The sequence below is a fragment of the Poecilia latipinna genome, unplaced genomic scaffold (genome assembly GCF_001443285.1).
Source record: "Poecilia latipinna isolate Pla-1442-1.1 unplaced genomic scaffold, P_latipinna-1.0 Scaffold6308, whole genome shotgun sequence".
NCBI classification, from domain to species: domain Eukaryota; kingdom Metazoa; phylum Chordata; class Actinopteri; order Cyprinodontiformes; family Poeciliidae; genus Poecilia; species Poecilia latipinna.
Window position 1 is genome coordinate 1 of NW_015118924.1, and position 6,866 is coordinate 6,866.

A 6,866-nucleotide genomic window follows, 5' to 3' on the forward strand; every position below is an offset into this window, starting at 1 on the left:
ATTTAAACCTAAATAAACTTAAACGGTGTCTCTGTGTCCTCTACAAAAAACAGTGACTTTGTTTAAAGATTCAAGTTTTAATTTTTAATTTGTCTTTTTGAAAAACAGTACCGTAACTGAAATCTCAGGAACGGTCATGTCAACATTTCTGGCAGGAACAATGAATAGTCACGTCTGGTGCTGTTTCACCTGTTCTTCAGGCCTGTGGTGCAGCAGGTTTTTCAGATCCATATGGATATTTTAGACTGAGGCCAACATGTATCCATCGGCAAGGGAACATAAGGATAACAAAGTAGCTGCCTAATAGTTTGCTCATAAAGTCTAATGACTGTTTTTAAGTTAGATCACTTTGTGTTAATTAGATGCTGTCTTGTATGTTGTGATGCCTACATCAGTAATATGTTGTAGACTGGTGAGGTTCATCATGGCTGGTAAGGCACTGTCTTCTCTCCAGTTGGATATACAAATATATAAGGCCATGTTAAAGTCAAAATATTTTGACCTTAACTGAAATGCTTAGTTGCTTTGGTAGCTTATTATGCTTTAATCAATTCCATACTATTCAGCAAAATGATAGAACACAAAATATTTAATATTAGGTCATAATATTAAGTTCTTTGGCTCTCTTTTATAAACTGAAATTAATGTAAACTCTCACCTTTGTTTGCATACAAACTCCATCCGCCTATCCTCCATGGACATCATAAAATCCTCCATGCTTGCCTTCTTTTTAAACTTCTGACTGTTTCAATGGAGATGATTGCCATAGAGACCAGTCCTCCTGGTTGGGTTCTATTTCAAATGTATTTATTTTTTATATTTTTCCTGATTGTTTTCTGTCTTTTCAATGTGCATGCTCTCCACAGCACTGGTATGGTACTTTTTGCTTCACCCTGAACTTTGTCTCTTCACATTTGTGGCCAATCATAAATTCTAAGATGTCAAGAGGAAAAAACAGGAAAACTAAGAAAAAAGTGCAATTTTATAGTCCAGAAAATACGGTACCTATTTTACTTGTCATTCATGGTGACAGGTGAGTCTCCTCTAACTGCATGTCACTGATGTAGATGTTTAATGAGGACTTAAGTGTGTTAATATCTGAGGTTTTAAAATAATAGCACCTGTTCTTGATATTCTTCTGCTCTTTTTATATTATCTCAAAACAGACAACAGATCACAATTTGTTCCTACTAGAGCAGTTCTGCAATACTGGGATTCAGTGGGGTGCACTGAGGTGTTGGTTGGGTGGGGGTGGGAGGGTACAATATGCCTGAACGACAAACAAGCCTCCAGTCACTAGTTGGCAGCAGTGCTCAAACTGATCAAGAAGTTAGCTGTGTAAAAGAAGCAGACTACACAGGCACACTGGTGTACAGAGCTGACAGAGGAGGAGAGAGACTGAGAGGTTTGTGACATTGTAAAGAAAAATGGCGGAGGCACCAGAAAAATTGCTATCAGAAAAAGACCAGGAGGTATGACAAACTTTCACCTTGGGTACTGTGAATGTAAAAATGTATTCACTTTTCATATCTTCTGATAAGCTAAAATATAAGCAATATTGATGCAAATTTTGCACAAAAAGTTTTAGGTTATATACCTTTTTTGAAAATAAAAAAACTGAAGAAGCTGACAAGAAATCAATGTAAACACCGTTTTAAATGTTACTCAGTTCAGTCTAGAAATGCACATCCCAGTGAATCATTTACATATGTTCTCCTTAGAGATTAAATGTTACAAATTTAGTTAATAAACTGAAGTTGGAAATTTTTTTAGGACTTTAAACAGTAAGCAGAGCTGCAACAACTTAAAACTTAAATTAATGTTATAAATCCTTTTGATAATCCAGTGATTGTATGCAGAGTGCTGGTACCAGTAGTTTGTACAAATAAATAATTAAATGACATCAAGTTCTCAGCACTAATTTCAATGATACTGAAAAAAAAATCTGCTTAAGTCCACATGCAACTGCCTGGGCATTCTGCTTGTCCTAAACACCGCACAGCATCTGAGATGTGACAGTAGACTGGTACTGTCTTGTAAAGCTCTTCTGAACAGAAGAGATATCCCAACAGCTTCGCTTTATGGTCCATTCATATACATCTGAATGGTATACTGGATTTGTAAAAAAAGAAGAAAAAAAATCAATGTATGCTCTGTGGCTACACCAGCTTGTCCTTTAAGTAAAAAGAATCAAAACTGAATCTCCAGCCAGTTCTGTAGCAGCCAACCTCACTCCTACGAAATGCTTTTTTTATTTAATATCCGTCCATTGTCTCTACCTGGTTATTGTTGCAGGTAGATGAGCCAACTCGGGGCGTGGTGCCTATCTCCAGAAGTCAGTGGGGGGTGCTCCTGTTAACCTGGAGAACCTGAGGAGAACCTGAAACAGAACCCACAAATGCCTGGGTGAAACATGCAAACTCCACACAGAAAGACCACTGGTATTTATCCAGTTAACTGTGCTGTCAGCTTCACGTCTCATACTAACCTAAATTATGAACAAATGAACGTACCAGTCTGTGGCTCAGACTGGAAACATGTTTGATTCTGCACATATTTCCTTCATCAGGTTGGTTTAGCTTTTGTAGCTTTGTAATTAGCGCCTCCCGCCTTGATTTCTATGCTCAGAGGATACCATAATAACAGAAAAAAATCATCCAGTGAAAGAGAATAGTTAAATCTCAAGAATATTGGTATATAAAACAGTTGATCCCTTCAATGAAGCACACAATCCATTTGCTATTCATAACAGCACATTTAAAAAGATTCAAGCTTGGAGTTTATAAAATTATAAGAGTGAATCAAACAAATGTTTATCTGAAAAGCTTTATTTATATTATTCTTAAATTTGATCTTGATTATTTGTGCAGCATTTTTCACTTTACTGTTACTGCAGATGTAGTCTATTTGCCCCTACTGCACGATTACAGCATGACTCATGAGGATTTCTCAAATCACATGCAGGCGTGAGTCTTTCCATGTTATGTTTCACATCCCAAGCCTTGGATAGTTGAATTTATTTAAAATTACCATTCCATGAAATCATGATCTGTCACCTAGGTGTGAAAGATTTGAATAAGCTCAGTTTGGGGGAAAAAACTGGAGTTGTTTTGGTTGGATGTTTGATCACTGCCTAGAAACATTTTCTAATATTAGAACGTTTTCTTGATTTGCCCGGCTTCTTTGGTGACTATGGAGCACATGGCCAGACCATTGACCAATCAGAGTGCAGGACTGGCTTTCACTCTCTCTAGCAACAGTGAGTTTCTTGCTGCCTATTCATTATTTATTTTCCTGTGGTCTCCCTCTGCTGCGTGGACTGTGCTGGTAGGAAAGTGCTCTGTTCGTCTCCCACTCTGCCGTTTCCTGCTTTCTGCTGCTCTCTACCCAGACTGAAGGTGTCTAAAAGGGAATGGATCTACGGACGCCGAGCTGACCAGCTGCTGTGCTGACCTGTAATGCAGAAATAAGACACTTGGACCGTAACAGACTCTTTTCAACCTTGCAGGACTTGTTTTACTCTGGAACTTACTATTACATTGTGCTCAGCTTTTTTAAAATCTTTGATTTTTTTCTTTTTTTGCCTTCTTTGTGCTGCATTTCATTTGACCGTAAACAAATAAAACATGTCAACTGGAAAAACAACAGGACTTTTTCTCAAGATGACAGCGAAGGGAGGGGGGACAGTAGAAGGCTGGACTTTTTGCATGTTTTATGGGCTCGGGTTAGGGGGGTGAGGAGCAGGTGGAGAGATGAGGCAGAGGAGTTTTGGCTCTGGGTGGGTGGTGGTGGGGGGGGGGTGATGGTGGTGTGAGGATTACGGGCTGTGGTTGGGTATGCCAGTGCCACGTGTCTAGCCTGGCACTTCTTGCTTGTCGATCTGGAAGATGTGGGACTGAGAGTCTTGCTGAGCCTGTCCAGCTTCTCTCTGAGCAAAAAGTGGGGTGAGTTTTGCACGATCCTGCATCTGGGTATTTATTTGTTCTTTTTCACAAGGCGTTTTCAGTAAACGTGTGTGCGCATTTGGAATGCCATGGGGGAGAGAGAAAGGCTAGACTAAGGTTTAGAAGCATGCACTTTTGGATTCATGCATGCAGACTGGACGTTTAGCTGATTATTTTGTGCACCATCACTGCAAATGTTGTCCATTCGTGGAGATTTCTGAAACGATGGCGTACACCAGGCCTCGCAGACCAGGCCTTCGGGTTGTCGGATTTAGCCATTTTGGAAAAGACCCCACATTTTGTTTTAGCAAATAAACCAAAACAACCGGATGATCGCAGTCACTATTCTGCCACACTTTTTATTCCTACTTGTTCCTGCTCCTCAGACATTATTTCATTCCGTTTAGACTTTAATAGGACCATAGTCCTTGCCAGGTCCACAAACTATAGATGTCGTACTTAATCTGGAAATGGTAGTCTCATAATTTCTATTTTGAAATGTAATGCAGCAGTAGTTTGTATTTAGTCTCATTCTTAGATTGCTAAATAGACTTCTGATTGGTCCATAAGGGATTCTATAAAATTGTTTTCAGTCTGTGATTTTTAGACTGATAATTTAAAAATAATCGCCTTTTATTTATTAGGCAGAATGAGTTAGAAGAGTCTTCTTATATATGACTTTAAACAACCTTTTTAAGCTGTTTTCTTTTAGATGCTCGGCACAAACTATATATGCTGTGTGCATTTCATTAGGCTTTGCAGTTATGTATATTGTGGTTTTCAATTACACATAATCCCTGATGATGTATTTGCTGCATTTACATATATAAATCTTTACACATTAATGACTACTTGTTTTTAACTAGCTTTATCTTGCATAGCATAAATATGATGGAGTGACTGAAGTGTTTTGACTAAATCAAATCAAAATAGTTCTGAATCAACACAATTACTGCTTTTCTGTCCCATGTAGGAACAACTGTGGCAAAGCATCCTGCCTTTTTAGGAACATTCTGGCTGATTTGTGGTTCTTGTCTTTGGTTGCATGCTCATACTGCAAAATCCTTCCTTCCACTTCTGTTCATCAGCCTTTTTGGTGTGTGTTTTGAAAGAACGGTTATTTCATAGTGAAACTTGTTGTTCCTGTGGAAGGTGTTCTGCGGAGGGAATGAATTTAGCTAAGGCTCTAGTCCAGGTCACAGTCTGCTGTTGGCTATGACGCAACATCATCATCTGATCTCTCCTTCCTAAGTGTAGACTGCACAGATGCATGGAGCTGTCGCAGTTCGCCATTTTCATGCATCGCTTTAGCTTCATTTCACGTAGGTCTGTACCTCCTTTCTTTGGGTATTTATCGAACAGCGTCATCTTTTTAGCTGTAACTGTGATGGTTTCGTAACATCTTTTTTTATTATTTTCAAATTAGTATCACTTGTTTAACTTATTTTTTTTTAATTCTTTGTTTCTTGTTTCTGTTATGCAGGTCAGTTATTCCTTCTCCTGAATTTCAGCAAACTTAAAGGATTAAAAAGCTCTCTACTCCAAACATTTTTCCTCCAATCCGTCTTTTTAGAGTGTGGAGATCCACCGACACCGGGCTGTTGGCTTTTCGTAATCTTTCATCAGAACACAAAAGTAGGACCAGTCTCACGGTTTTTGCCACTTAAAGGAATATGTTGCCGATGCTCTCCCTCTGCTCCATCATTTGGCTGAACCGCGGTATCAAGCTGAGGAAAGTACAGCAGTCCAGCAACACTGGTCAGCTCTGAAGCCGCTGCCACCACAGTCATTACAGCAGCTACCTTATAAACTAGTAAAAATGCTTCTAAGCTTTGGGTGACTTTTCCTCCTTCCTTCAGCTCCCCCAGCCTAGAAACCACAGCACCAACACCTCCCTTTGGTGACTCAGCAGCAGCTTCAGTTTCTGAGCAGGATTCCATTATCGACGAAAAAAGGAACTCCTCTGCTCAACAAAATGGCGACAGATGGTTTCCAGTACCGTGTGCTCTACACATTTACCAAGGACCAAGAAGAGGACTTGGACCTGCAGCCAGGGGACCTCCTGACCATCAGCAAGGCCTCTCTAATGTCAGTGCAGAGCTACGAGGATGGCTTTGAGGAGTACCCGGAGCGTCTAGGCTGGCTCCTAGGATACAACGAACGCACCAAGCAGAGAGGTGACTTCCCAGGGACCTTCGTCGAATTTGTTGGTCCCATCAAAATGGCCCATCCATCAAGTCAACCAAGGTCCCAGCGACCTCTCCCAGCTGCTCCCATACCAGAACCATCTCACAGTAAGATCTTTCACGTTATTTTAGATGTTAGATTTTAGTCCATCTCTGCTTGATGCTGGTGTTCTGTTGGTTTGGCATGCCCTGTCAGCATACCGTAAGTCCAACAGGTTTGTTTATCAGCCAACATACCGATGTTTCTGTTTTGATGGGTGTTACACTGAACACCCATCAGTGTAACACCCACTGATATAAACTACTGATATAGTAGTTTATAAACTACTATATCAGTGTATCTCACTAAAGCTAAATAATAAACAACAAATTATTAATGTATTGTTTACAGAATGGTTGGTTTCCAGGGCCAGTTAGCTTGGGCTAGTTTGAGGAAATCATGGAGTAGGGGTGCACCGATTTATCGGCCAGCCAATTTATTAGTATCGATTTCCTTCATTTTGGGAGATTGGTGATCAGCCGATATTTACATGTGAAGCTGATCTTATCCACTGATCTTATCTACCTCATCAAAGGTCTAAAAATCAACCACTGTCATCTTTTGTTTTCCTGTGATAGAGGTTTGACTGACAGGCCGGCCCACCAGGTCACATTCGAGGTTAACAATAGTCATCCCCCTGTTGCCAACTCAGCAACTTTCTTGCAGTATTTAGAGACATTTCAGACAAAAAAAAAA

The 6,866-nt window shown here is 39.9% G+C and overlaps 1 long non-coding RNA gene across 1 annotated transcript; it reads left to right on the forward strand.

The window, feature by feature from the left end:
- The first annotated feature begins 3,201 nt into the window (after nucleotides 1–3,201).
- On the forward strand, nucleotides 3,202–6,504 carry LOC106943872 (uncharacterized). Its single transcript, XR_001424043.1, has 2 exons — nucleotides 3,202–3,944; nucleotides 5,428–6,504. It is a non-coding gene; the product is annotated as an uncharacterized LOC106943872 (long non-coding RNA).
- The last annotated feature ends 362 nt before the right edge of the window (nucleotides 6,505–6,866 follow it).